Source organism: Panthera onca, chromosome B3 (genome assembly GCF_046562875.1).
Source record: "Panthera onca isolate mPanOnc1 chromosome B3, mPanOnc1 haplotype 2, whole genome shotgun sequence".
Taxonomy (NCBI): domain Eukaryota; kingdom Metazoa; phylum Chordata; class Mammalia; order Carnivora; family Felidae; genus Panthera; species Panthera onca.
Genome location: NC_138344.1, coordinates 63,008,378 through 63,023,659, shown reverse-complemented (window position 1 = coordinate 63,023,659; position 15,282 = coordinate 63,008,378). Strand labels below are relative to the sequence as shown.

At 37.9% G+C, this 15,282-nt stretch overlaps 1 protein-coding gene across 1 annotated transcript in view; it reads right to left on the bottom strand.

Moving 5' to 3' along the window:
* Positions 1-15,282, bottom strand: part of GPR176 (G protein-coupled receptor 176) — a 131,870-nt gene that overhangs the window by 9,421 nt on the left and 107,167 nt on the right. The gene's annotated exons all lie outside the window — the stretch shown is intronic.

The window sequence follows — 15,282 nt, the reverse complement described above, 5'->3', positions numbered from 1 at the left end:
TAAAAATAATAAATTAAATAAAAAGAAAGAAAGAAAGAAGACAAAAAAGGAAAAAAAGAAACCGGTTAAAAAAAAGATTGAAAAGCCATTTGAGAGTTTATTTCAAAGAATCATTTAAATACTTATATATTACATTGTCAATGTGCGTAAAATTATTAAATCACTTATGTACGCACCAAAAAGTCTAGGAGAAATTTTAGTGGTAAGTTTTGTTATTTAACTTTAGACTTAACAGTATAAGGTAATGATTCAGTCTCATCTGAGTATAAAGAATTTGCTACACATTACTTAATCTCAGGCAGCCTACTTTTACCAAGTTTGCAAACAACCTCCATGTTGCAAACTCTGCAAGACAAATAGGACGCAAGCCATACGTGCCATTAAAAACTTCTAGTGGCCATATTTTTCAAAAAAAAAAAGAAGGTGACATTTTAAGATTATACTTTATTTAACCCAGTATATCCCAAACATTAGCATTTCAACATGTAATCGTTACTTTCAAAAGTACTGGTGAAATATTTTTCATTCTTGTTTTTGTACCTGTTTCTGAAATTTGGTATGCACTTTTCCAGTGTTTATTTATTTATTTATTTTTTGAGAGAGAGAGAGAGAGAGAGAGAGAGAGTGCAAACTGGGGAGAGACAGAGGGAGAGAAAGAATCCCAAGTAAGCTTTGCACTGTCAAAGCAGAATCCAATATGGGGCACCGACCGTAAGATCATGACCTGAGCTGAAAACAAGGGCTGGATACTTAATCGACTGAGTAAGCCAGGCATGCCGGGTATGCATTTTTTAAATTGAAACATAATTGCCATGTAATATCATATTCATTTTAGGTGCCCATGGTGTACATTTTATTTTACACTTACAACACATTTCAATTTGCACTAGTCACATCTCAAGTCCTCAATAGCAACTTGAGGCTACCATACAGGTTTGTACTGTTCTAGACCTCCAGCAGCAATGACACATCTTTGAGCACTTCCCTATTGCGGCTTCCACAGGCCTATACTCTCCTGGTTTTCTCCTACCCTCCCACCTCTCTCATTTTCTCAGCTACCTCTCTCCTCACTTAAAAACTGAATTATTTGGTTCTAAGAACTTGAATCAGGCCACAATACTGGGAAAGGAGCACCCACACTCAGTGCCTAATTGACCACACATAAGAAAATGTGTGTACATATACACTCTCTCTCACATTCTCACTCACACTTACAAGCACATGAGCATACACATACACATGCAGACACACAAATAAACACACAACCAAGTAAGATAATTATATATTTGGTCATTTCATCCTATTAGCACTTTAGATTCTTTTTAGCTTCATAAGGCATACTAAGGACAAGTATACGTTTTACGTAACACACTATTCAACCTTGAGATTTTAGAGATCATGTTCTAAATCACCTAATCCGGGGCGCCTGGGTGGCTCAGTCAGTTGAACGACCGACTCTGGCTCAGGTCGTGATCTCACGGTTCATGGGCTCGAGCCCCATGTCGGGCTCTGTGCTGACAGCTCAGTCTGAAGCCTGCTTCGCATTCTGTGTCTTCTTCTCTCTCTGCCCATCCCCAGCTCATACTCTCTCTCTCCCAAAAATAAATAAACATTAAACAAAAATTTTTTAATAAATAAAATAAATCACCTAATCCCCCTTGGAAATAATTCAAGTTCTGTACCCATTACTCCTCCTGATATATTCTCATTATATATCCTAATACTAGATTCCGTGACAATATTCAAAGCCCAGGCTATGGGCACAGCAACAAGGTACACACTCACAACCCTCAAAACCATTTGGACAAACCTACTTTCCCTGGGAGTACTGTTGCTCTATCATTCCTCCCAATCTAAAATATAAATAAAGATTCCTCTTTACCTGGTGGACTTCCTACTGAAAAATAATTGATGTTGAAGACGCAGACATGTCAATTAACTACTACTCACAGACAGTATTTGACAGACCTTGAGGAACTAACCAGGAAGTATTTTGCAAACTAAATTTTGCCTCTAAAATTTTTTGACAATGGCTGTCCTTTTTAACTGGTTCACAGGCTTGGCATCTTTGAAACTAATAATCCTTGTGTGTTAAAGAGACTAATTACCAAAATAAAGTATTGCAAAAGTGACTTGGAAAATAATGTGCCTTTGGGAATCTTCCTGAGAAAACAAATTGCTCTTTAAAAACACTCAGCTTCCCCAGACTCACAGTGCAAGAAAATTCATGGTCATGCTTTTACAAAAAAATAACATACCACACAGAATATTCTAAAAACTGAAACTTGAAAAAAGCAAACGAAAAGTGGAGGCAAATGTTAAATTATAAGAAAAATTCTAAGAAGACAAACAGCCAAGAGAGAGGCCAAAGTGAATCAGCAAGGATTAGAAAGACTACAGAGGGATGTTTATACTCAGCAAACACCATGTAATATAAGAGCAAATCTAAGCAAGGGAAGTAATACTATTCCATAATAGAAGAAACAAAACAGACAACTACTTTGTGTAGAATGGAATTTTAAATTTCTTCTTAGCTTCAGTTTGCAGCCAAAAAATAACCAAGAACAGAGTCTCTTAGGTTAAAAGAATTATGTAAAATGAATTATTAGTAAATGCTTTTAATTAACATGCCAGATAATAATAGGAATGACTTTTAGCCTGTATTTTAATTTAAAGTGGCTTTCCTATAGGTAGCAAATAGTTGACTCTTACTTCTTTAACTGATCTGGCTCTTTTAATTGATGTGCTTAGATCATTTGTATTTAATGTAAATATTAATATGGTTGGAGTAAAATCTGCCCTCTTGTTACTTGTTTACTATTTGTTCTATCCATTCTTTGTTCCTTTCTTTCCTCTTTATCTTCCTGATGTTGGATTGAATACTTTTCAGATTCCATTCTATTACCACTATTGCCTTTTTACACACTTTAAAAAATTTTTTGTAATGGTTCCCCTATGTTTACTATTTACATGTTTAATTACAGTTAACTTTCAAATTCTATTATACTGCTTCACATGCAGTGTAACAATCTTCTAACAGCATATTCCTAACTCCTTCCTACTAACCTTTGCACTTCCAGTGTCATACAATATTTTTATATAAATTACAAACCCAAAATATATCGCTGAAATTTTTATTTTCAACAATTTTTAGAGTAATTTAAAATGAGACATAAAAGTTTTTTATATGTATCTTCACTTAAACCACTTTGTGAGATCTTCATTTCCTTGTGTATTTCCAAGTTTCTGCCTGCTATCATATTCCTCATGCCTGAAAAACTTCCCTTAACATTTTTTGTAGAGCAGGTCTGCTAATAATTAATTCTCTCAGAGTCTGTCTGAATGTCTCCCTTTTTCCTTCATTTATTTCTTTTTTATTTTAATGTTTATTTATTTTTGAGTGACAGAGAGACAGAATGAGAGTGGGTTAGGGGTAGAGAGAGAGAGAGGCACAGAATCCAAAGCAGGCTCCAGGCTCTGAGCTGTCAGCACAGAGCCCAACGTGGGGCTCGAACTCACAAGCTGTGAGATCAGGACCTGAGCTGAAGTCGGATGCTCAACCAACTGCGCCACCCAGGCACCCCAATTTCCTTCATTTATTTTTGTGAAAGAGAGAGAGAGTGTGCATGTGCATGCGAATGGGGAGGGGCAGAGAGAGAGAGAGAGAGAGAATCTTAAGGAGGGTCCATGCCCAGCACAGAGCCCAACTTGACATTCAATCTCACCATCATGAGATCATGACCTGACCTGTGCTGAAATTAAGGGTTGGTCACTTAACCAACTGAGCCACCCAGGTGCCCCTTTCCTTCATTTTTAAAAATGTTTTCATGTTTACTTATTTATTTTTGAGAGAGAGAGAGAGCATGCATGCAAGAGCATGCATGCATGAGTGGGGAAGGGGCAGAGACAAGAGGGAGAGAGAATCCCAAGCATGCTCCACACTATCAGCGCAGAGCCAGATGTGGGACTCAGTCTCATGAACCATGAGATCATGACTTGAGCTCAGATCAAGAATTGGTCACTTGACCAACTGAGCTACCCAGGCACCCTTCCTTCACTTTTGAAAGACATTTTTGCTGGGTATAATTTTCTGAGTTGAATGAAGTTTTCCTCTAGTACTTGACAGATGTCACTTTATTATCTTCTGGATTTCATATTTTCTGATAATATGTCTGCCATAAATCTTACCTCTGTTCTTCTGTGTGTATTCTGTCCATTTTCTCCAACTGCCTTCAAGGTTTTCTCTTTCTCTGGGGCGCCTGGGTGGCTCAGTCAGTTGAACTTCTGACCAGAGGTCATGATCTCATGGTCTGTGAGTTCGAGCCCCGCATCGGGCTCTGTGCTGACAGCTCAGAGCCTGGAGCCTGCTTCAGATTCTGTGTCTCCCTCTCTCTCTGACCCTCCCCTGTTCATGCTCTGTCTCTCTCTGTCTCAAAGACAAATAAACATTAAAAAAAAATTTTTTTTAAGATTTTGTCTTTCTTTTTGGTTTTTACCAGTTTGAATATGATGTGCCTAGAAGTATGAGTGAGAGTGTGTGTGTGTGTGTGTGTGTGTGTGTGTGTGCATGCGTCTCTGTGTTTGTATACACCTGGTTCAGGCACTCCAATCTTCTTGGATCTATGATTTGATACCTTTTATTATTTTTGGAAAATTCCTGGCCAGTCAATATTTCGTCAATATTTCTCCTGCCCCATTCTCTCTCACTTCTCTTTCTGGGATTCTAATTACATGTGGTATGTGTGGTAAGCACAATAATGCCCCATCACCAAAGATGTCTATATCCTAATCCCTGCAATTTATGAATATGTTAGGTTACATGACCAAGAGGAATTAAAGCTCCTGCTCAGTTGGCCTTAAGATAGGGAGCTTATCCTGGATTATCATAGTTTTTAATTATTCTCTATGTGATCATTTCAATATCTGGATCATACCTGAGTTAAGATTGTGATTCTGTGTCTCTTGACAGTGAGTTTTTGTTTTGTTTTGCTTTTTATGTCTCCTAATTTTAGGGTGAAAGCCAGATATCATCTTTAGGATAATAGATACTGGTAAACAGTATCTACAGGACATTTGGACAGATATGCACACACAAACACACACAATTATGCCAAAGAAGTATTTAGGTTAGATTCCAGACCCCAAGCTATGGGTCAACAAGGGTCAACAGCCTCTTTTAGTAGTCCCATAAATATAGACAGGATTTACATAGGTGAAAACCAAGAAATAACATGTTTCATAATTTTTTAAAGTGAGAGAATAGGAAAAGAAGGGGGAAAAAAGAAGAGCCAGGCACCAAGAAATATAAGTATTCTATGTGAAGTAGACACCTCCTACTATGCCATAGACCTATGGTTCCTAAATCTTCATAATCATTGGGATCACCTGGGAAGCTTCTAAAATGCAGATTCCTGTGTCTCAGCCCAACTGAATAAGAACCCTGAAGGGCCTGGGAATCCTTTATTGTATGTGTAGGAAATTCTGATGACAGCTAAGGAGCACTACCACCGTCACTCACTGTCAGCCTTCACCATACTGAGCACCCCAAAGTACCCATTGTTTTTTGGTTTTTTTTTTCAAAGAGAGCTTTTCCCCAGTACTGGAAGCAAAAACATGCCAAATCACATTGAGCTCTAGTTATAACCTCTATAGAGCCCCAAGGAAATCCTTCTCTGGTCAATGATCAGTACTAGACTGCTGCTCAGCTTCTCAACATGGCCTGTGGACACAGGCTGAGCTACAGCTGTAGAAATAGCTTTTCCTACCAGAGGAGAAATACAAGACAGGATGACATCTTTCACCAATTTTTTTATTATCCATGCTCGTTGACTCGTGGCATCTTTCCCAGCTGCTCACCATCGTTGACAAAACAGAAAGGATAGACAGATTTTAATTCACTTTAATCCATTCATTTCCAGTTTTTAAAATGAGCTCATTCATGTAGTCACCATAGAGTTTATATTTAGCCATTGAAAGCATATATTTTGTTTTATAAAGAAGAGGAAAAAGTGAAAAATATGGTTCCTTATTGGAAGCTGCACAGGGAAGGAGAAGGCAGGATGAAACAAAAGAGAATGAAACTCAAGAGCCTTGCTTTCTGGGCTACAGTTCTGATATTGTGTAATATAGATTATACCTTGGCCATTAGGACTGCTCTAATTACTTGGGAGATCTAAAACTTCAGGGCACCATTTTTGTTTGGGGTTGGTTTTTTGTGTTTCCCAAGTGAAACACCTTATTGTGTCTTATAATTATTAAGGGAAGACATAGTTAATTTTTTTAATTCAGACAATAAATAAGGAATAAATGAATAAGATAGTAAAATTAAATAATAAAAGTAAAAATTACCCACCCATTGACAACCATCTGTAAGCTTAAAGTATTTATCCTTCCAAACTTCTTCTTATATATACACAATTTCACTGATGCCAGTGGGACCAACCTATTCACACTGGTTTTTAACTAGGTCTTGTCACCATATCAACCGTCTTTCTACAACAATAAATAAAAATAGATTTATATCGTTTTAACAGCTGCGCAAAAGCAACAGTGCTTTTAAAGTTATGCCCAAATTTACTTCATGTATGTGTATGTATATCCAGATAGATAGATAGATAGATTTGGAAACTAAACTGATTATTTACTGAGGACACATTCCTAGAGGCAGAATTTCTGAGTCAAAGACTTCCACATTTTTATATATATTGCTAAATGACCCTCCACAAAAGGCATATGAGAGAGCTGGCTTCCCCATATGCTTGTTAAAAGTTCTGCAGTTTCACTAAAATCTTTGGAATTTGGCATGTTTCCTCAATCCTAGGATTTATGTTTTCCTTACTTCTAGAAAATGTTCATCCACTGCCTGTCTGAATTTGGCCCTACCCTCTTTCTCTTTCTTCTGGTCTTCTGAAAACTTGCATTGAACTTATATTAGGCCTCATTCTAATGGTTGTACCTCTTGACGTTTCCTTCATATTTTCCATCAATGCATCCTCTTCAGACAACTGGATGATATTTCTCAGCTCTACCTTCCATTTTACCAATTCTTAATTAATCTGAAAATAACAAAATCATATTTTTATAGCTTTTTGAGTATTAAGCTTTTTGAAATTTGAATTTGAGTCTACTTTGGACTGCCTACTCTGTATTCCCAGTGTCCAGTTATTGTACCATGGCACCAGAGTGAACTCAAAACCACAAAGGGTCAAGAAAGTCAAAAAAGGAATTAATGATCTTGGCATGGTTTCATCAAGAAAAATAAAAAAAATCTCAAAAATAATGGTGACTGCCATTTAATGCTTTAAATCCAATTATCAATAAGCTTGAAATCAGCAAGAGATTAATCAGGGCACAGGCTTTGGAGTCAGAAGATCTTTACCAACATGTCATCATTGCCACGTGATCCAACTTTGCTAAACCTCAGTTTCCTCATTTAGGTAAACGGGTAGAAACAGTAATAATGGTTGTTGTGAAGGCAAAATCCATACGTGATTTTAAGACGATGCTGGTAATCACTCAACTATTAGGCGACATTTTATTATGAACTGGGAGCTATATGAAACTGCAAGGTACTGAAGAACAAAAATGGAATCTAAGAATTGAGAATGAATTTCATTTATAGATAATCCACAAAAGAAACAAATGTGAATTTGTGCAGTCATTTATAGCATGAATAAAAATAAAGAAAATCCTAAAGGCCCCACCCAAAAACTACCAGAAATAATAAACGAATTCAGAAAAGCAGCCAGATACAAAATTAATACTCAAAATCTGTAGCGTTTCTATACACTATAACAAAAGAGCAGAGAAATTTTAAAAACACCTATTTACAATTACACCAAAAAGAATAAGATCCCCAGGAATAAACTGTTTTTAGTTTATTTATGTATTTTGAGAGAGAGAGAGAAAGAGAGCGGGTGGGGCAGGGGCAGAGAGAGGGAGAGACAGAATCCCAAGCAGGCTCTGTGCTATCAGTGTTCGAGCCCCATGTCAGGCTCTCTGCTGACAGCTCAGAGCCTGGAGCCTGCTTTGGATTCTGTGTCTCCCTCTCTCTCTGCCCCTTCCCCACTCATGCTCTGTCTGTCTGTCTGTCTGTCTCTCTCTCAAGAATAAACATTAAATTAAAAAATAAAGTTAAAAAAGTGGGCAAGGACCTGAATAGACATTTTTTTTTCAAAGAAGACATACAAATAGCCAAGAGGCACATGAAAAAATGCTCACTATCACTAATCATTAGGGAAATGCAAATCAAAACTACAATGAGATAACACCTTGCACCAATTAGAATGGCTAAAATAAAAAAACACAAGAAATAACAAGTGTTGGCAAGGATGTGGAGAAAAAGAACTCTTGCACACTGTTGATGGGAATGTAACTTGGTATAGCCACCATGGAAAACAGTATGGAGGCTCCTCAAAAACTTAAAAATAAAAATATCATATGATCCAATAATTTCACTATTGCATATTTACCCAAAGAAAATGAAAACACTAATTTGAAAAGAAAAGATATATGCACCCCTATGTATACTGCAGCATTATTTACAATAACCAAGATATGGAAGCAACCTAAGTGTCCCTCAATGGATGAATGGATAAGGATAATGTGGTATACGCACACACACACACACACACACACACACACACACACACAGGAATACTATACAGCCATAAAAAGATGAAACTATGTCATTTGGGAAAACATGGATGGACCAAGAGGGTACGATGCTAAGTGAAATAATTCAGACTGAGAAAGATTCCACATATGATTCCACTCGTAAGTAGAATCTAAAAAATAATAATAATAAACAAAAAGCAGAATCAGACCTATAAATACAGAGAACAAACTAATGGTTGCCAGAGGGGAGGAGGGTGAAGGGTTGAGCAAAATGGGTAAAAGGGAGAGGGAGATACAGGCTTCCAGTTACAGAATGAACAAGTCATGGGAATACAAGACACAGCATAAGGAACACAGTCAACGATATTGTACTAGCGATGTATGAAGACATATGGTAGCTACACTTGTTTGAGCATAGCATAATGCAGAAACTTGTCAAAAATCACTAAGTTGTACCTAAAGCTAATTAACATTGTCAACTATACTCAAATAAAAAATAAAATAAAATAAAATAAAATAAAATAAAATAAAATAAAATAAAATATACACAGTCTTTGACACAGTTATTTCACTTGTGTAAATTCATCCTAAGAAATTCAGTGAAGAGAGGGAAAGTTATATTCAAAAAGATGCTAACTATAATGTTTTTATAATGGCAAAGAGCTGGAAACCTAAAGGGTTCACTATGAAAACAGCTATGTAAATTCATGTAAACTTAATAAAATATTATAGACATTGCAATAATGATTACTATGGGGCACCTGGGTGGCTCAGTCAATTAAGCATCTGACCGGCTCAGGTCACGATCTCACGGTTTGTGAGTTCGAGCCCCATGTCGAACTCTGTGCTGACAGCTCAGAGCCTGGAGCCTGCTTCGGATTCTGTGTCTCCCTCTCTCTCTGCCCCTCTCCTGCTCTCTCTCTCTCTCTCTCTCTCTCTCAAAAATAAAGATTAAAAAAAAATTTTTTAAGAATGATTACTAAAAAGGCATGTATATGCATAGAAATTCCTCATATTAAGTACATCAGATGACAATGAATGATACATATTTGTATGTATAATATTAGAACAAGTAAAAATACACACGTAGGGAACTAGAACCAACTGAAAATTGTGTTAGGTTTTCAACAGATTCTTTCTTTGATGTAATTACTTTCTTCTTTGTCTTCCTCGTGCACAAAGTCAGTGTCTTAGTCTGACTAAAAGATTATTTATATCATTATGAAAAAAAAATTTAATGCTCTCTGGCCAAGGATATGTTATAAATAATAAAACGATGATTATAATTATGCTTCATTATTTACTTCTTAAAAAAATATTTTAAAAGCATTACTTATACTCTTAAATACAGAAAACAAACTGAGGGTTGATGGGGGGTGGGAGACACAGGAAAGTGGGCGATGGGCATGGAGGAGGGCACTTGTTGGGATGAGTACTGGGTGTTGTAGGTAAACCAATTTGACTATAAATTATATTTTTAAAATAATAATAATAAAATAAAAATAAATAAAAACATTACTCATTACCCATTATCCACCACCTTCCCAGTAGATGGCCACTAAGCAGCCTTTTGTGCATAGAGGCTCATAGATGAGCAATTACGAATTTTAGTTAAAGTGGAAAAAAACTATTTGATTTCTTACCACTATCACTAGAAAGTAAAAGTGACCCTGGGGGCGCCTGGGTGGCTCAGTTGCTTAAGTGTACGACTTTGGCTCAGGTCATGACCTTACCGTCCGTGAGTTCAAGCCCCATGTGGGGCTCTGTGCTGACAGCTCACAGCCTGGAGCCTGCTTCAAATTCCGTGTCTCCCTCTCTCTCTGCCCCTCTCGTACTTGTTCTCTCTCTCTACCTCTCAAAAATAAATAAATGTTAAAAAAAAAATTTTTTTTTAAAGAAAGAAAGAGAGTAAAAGTTACTCTGAATAATCTGAGGGCATTGCTCCATTTTATTTAGGTATGATTTGTATGTAGTTTGATTATCCTGATTCTGCAAAGAGTTGTTTAAAAAAAAAAAAAATGCCAGGGGCACCTGAGTGGCTCAGTCGGTTAAACATCCAACTCTTGATTTCAGCTCAGGTCACAGTCTGACGGTTCATGAGTCCAAGCCACCTGATGAGCTCTGCGCTGACAGTGCAGAGCCTGCTTGGGATTCTCTCTCCTCTCCCTCCCTCTCTCTATGCCTCCCCTGCTCGTGTTCTCTCTCTCTCTTCCTTGCCTTCTCGAAATAAATAAACTTAAAAAAAAATTCCAGAGAACAAGTTAGTGTGATATTGACACGTTAAGTCCATTTAAAAATTTTTTTTAAACGTTTATTTATTATTGAGAGACAGAGAGAGACAGGGCATGAGCATGGGAGGGGCAGAGAGAGGAGCACACACAGAGTCGGAAGCAGGCTCCAGGCTCTGAGCTGTCAGCACAGAGCCCGACGCAGGGCTCAAACTCACAAACCGCAAGACCATGACCTGAGCTGAAGTCGGACGTTGAACCAACTGAGCCACCCAGGTGCCCCATCATTAAGTCCATTTTAAAGAACAGCCAAGGTACAAAAGCAACTTGATTCATTTTACCAAAAGCATTCAACAGTGCCCTACTGACATTAAGAAAAAAACAAATCGAAACTTCCCCACATCATATACTACCCTTTAAGATACGACCTCTGGCTGCCTGACACTTAATACCCAAAGCTACGGCATCATGATGGAATGGAATGAGCCTGGAAATTTAAGGGTCAAATCCATGTTTTTCTCTGAATCCTTAAATACGCTGCCCCAACAAAACCCTTAAAGGGATTTCCCTTTCCTAAGAAAGATTGAGAGAGAGGGCAAGGGAGAGGGAGAGGGAAGGAAAGCCCAGAGGGAAATAAAAAAACTCCTCAGTGTACAGAAGGCAAATGGTACCTGGAAGGTTCAAAAAAAGACACTGTTAAGCACTGTGGACCTGGGGGTCAGGGACACCAATGTTAAAAGCTGAGTGTCAAAGTTCACACTTCCAAAGAAAAGTTTAAATAGTTCTAAAAAGGATTCTATTTTATTCTGATTTAAAAGAAAAAAAAACTTCCTCTCTCTAATCTACATAAGTAAACTTCCCCGCTACCCAGAGAGTCAGCACTGGCTGGTGATAAATGGCTTTTTTGCCACTGGTATCAGAATTATGGTCAAAAAGAATGTCATGGAAAAACCAGCTTGCACTAGAGAGCTGTGTCTGGTGATTTTCAATACAATTTGCTCTTCCTCCCAGTCTAAAAATGTGAGTCTCTTCCTCACTGATGAAGAGTCAATTTGCTATAACTTGTGATTAAACCATTTAATATGTGCCCAACTCTGTTTAAGCTGATCTCTATTAGCATGAAAAATTTATGTTACTTTAGTTACAATTAATTTGATTCCAGGGGTTTTTCTGAAATGATATGGGAGGTTCAAATTAAGCAGGAATTGAATTAGCAGGAAGAAGCTATGCGATAAGTTTATTAAAATTCATGGTGAATTTTAAATAGTTAGTTTGAATGAAAAGCATCTTATGAAATATATATCCCCAATCTAACCTTGGATGATTTCTACCTAGAAGTTGTCCACAATGAATAATTCAGATAAAGTATTAACAAGATTCACTTCTGTAATACATAGGAACAGAGAAAAAGACTCCAACAATAGCCTCATCCAGTCAGCGCCTAAGAAGCCACACAAAGGATTTTAGGTGAGTCTACAACAAACGCATGTAGGTTTTAGCAACAATGGCATCCCAAGAGGTAAGTCCAAACTGTGGTACACAACCAAGACAAAATGATCCTAGGGGCTCTCTTGTGACTGTGGAAGTCACAAAGCCCCTGAAATTAGCTCAGTCCCTCACGTCTCTTAACACAAAGCAAGACACACACAGATGCACAGTATAAGAAAAAGACACACAGTCAGAGTCTAAAGTTGGAAACTCCTTTATTTGACAACTCAAGTTTTTTCCATGTAAATCAGGTAGAAAATGTTAACCTCCCTGAAAGGTATATTATTCCCTAAAAAGCCATGCCAAGAGTCTCTCCATCATTGGTCTCACAGAACTGTGAGAGTGTCAAAACCCTTTAATAAGCACAGGATCCTTCTCCATAAGTATATGGAGAAAGTTTCCAGAGAAAAGGAGGAAATAAATTATCTAGTATCATTAAGCATGCTCCCCCTGGATCTTCATCCAAACAAGCCATTCTTGATTGGGTGCAGATGAAGTAGTTCACTGCCCTAAATATCTACTACACAGGCTATCTCACTAAGAAGTCATCGCCTGTATTAAGTTGTTCGTGCAGGGGCACCTGGGTGGCTGAGTTGGTTAAGCAACCGACTTCGGCTCAGGTCATGATCTCAAGGTTCGTGGGTTTGAGCCCCACATCGGGCTCTGTGCTGACAGCTCAGAGCCTGGAGCCTGCTTCAGATTCTGTGTCTCCCACTCTCTCTCTGCCCCTCCCCTGCTCACGCTCTCTGTCTCTCAAAAATAAATAATAAATGTAAGTTGCTCATGTAATCTATAAAGGCAGGGTCCACATCTTCTGAACCACTCATATTGCATTTAGCCTTGAGGGGTCATTTCTCCCCTAAAATACTGTAAGATTATGAAGCCTGAAAAGAACCTTATCTGAAAATTCCATTGACCCTCATGAGCACCAATCACATTTTCATACCTAGGAGTTGCTTCATAAATACCTAAATAAATGAACAAATGGAAGCTTGAAGTTTGTTAATGCTTTATCAGAGTCACCAGAATCTTTTTTTCTGTGTACTGAATTTTGAAGGTACACCTATTGATGGCAACTTGCCTCTGTTCAACAAGCTGAATGTTTACTATCTTCCCACTGCCAACACACAGTATCAGAGCAGCTTGGGAGAGATGCATTTGACAATGATACATCATGCTATACTATAATTAGTCTAGTGAACGTACACAGAATACTCATGTACTCTATTCTCCTACTTCCTCTGTTCCAGTAACTATAATTATGCAGTCTGAAAGAGAAAATGATGCTGGAAATATTTCCAGGGAACACAAGGGCAAGATAATTAGAGGACTAAGAAAGGAAAGTGAGCTCTGATTCTGCTTCAGTTTATGAGGATCCAGCATGGCTGATGTGAGAGGGAGGAATAAGGTGTCAGAAACGGAAGTCTCTTACTCCTTATGATCTGGTGCAGTCTGACAAAGACATCGATTAAAAATTGAAAATTCCGTTCCTTTTTCTGTAGCTGAGCTTTTAGGAGAGACAAGAGAAATGGGAGGGACTGCAGGATGAAGAGCAAGGAATGGATTTGAATTCTAACAGATTTGGGGCCACTTTACCATTACCGGGGAGGTTAAATTTGCTCTACAGTAGACTTGTCATGTTCCCTTCACCACTCTCTCCCATCTCTGAAAAGGAGAAGGTGAGCAACACAGGGGTGTTTGTAGAGTGAGGATCTGGGACTAGGAGAGCCAGGGCAGCAGACGGGACAAAAGCTGGAGGCTGCCAGATCCAGGACAAGGTCAAAAACAGACAGCCAAGGCAAGGAAGGCTCTATGAGGAAGTGATGGATCTTAAAGTCACAGCAACATTGAGAACAGAAGACAAGAGTCATTGAAAAGATGAGTTACTACACACAGCCTATCAAGCCAAGTGACAACATAAAACAATGGAATAAATGTTCAGACAAAATACTAGGAGCCAAGAGCTTCATAGTAAGGAGGGAAGGGGTAAAGTAAGAAAAAATTAGACTACCACATGGGTAACAAGAAAGGAGCTTGATAACTGAGACAACCTCAGATTAGACCCTGGACTTTGATATGGTTCCTTGTGAGGCAATGCACAAGCCAACAGGCTGTATTTAAGAGCCTTGCAGGTATAACATGATTTTGGAAGTACTTGTAATGAAGTGCATATGGGTGGGCAAAACAATGCCTTTCAAAAAGCAAATCCTAACACCTCCTTTTCTCCTTTCCTCTTCCATCTCCCTCTGGTAAGCAAGAATGGAGAAAGAGGAGAAGAGAGCAATATCGAGAATAAAAGAACAGGGAGAATGATTTCAATTCCATTTATCTCTCACGCCAAGCCCTATTTTGTATGTGTATTTCCCAGGGACTATTTAAGGCAACCCAAGTCTTCTGTGCCTGGGTCTTCATTAGTCACATTGTTGAAAACTGGACAAAAGATTTCTTTGCTTTGTATCATGTTCCAAGAATCCAAGAGTCATAATTATGGTGACCACACTGACACAAATAAACAGGGAAGGAGAATTCTCCTAACATTTGAACATTTTATAAATAATCAGCTTTGAATTCATGCATTTTCCTTCTAATACTAGTTGATATGAATAACACTGAGTTATTTATTATGTAATTTTCTGGCTGGTTCAAAGTAAAATAGCATGAAACACTATTAGCTTGTTTAAAGCACTAAGATCAATGAGGAGATGTGACCTCTTATTTTTCCATTATAAAACAAAAGGCAGGGGAAAGATTTTTCTATCCTGTGATATAATGATTTTCCACTTTGTGGGTTTGTACATCACTGGCTTTCACAGTGCAATCAGTGTCACTGATTCAATGTGGATGAATAAATAAGATAAAATATAAAATCTGTTCACTTTCATTAAGTCCCAGTTTCCATTAGTCTTGCCCCTGACATTACTCTGATAAAGGTGTAAGCATTGAAATACCA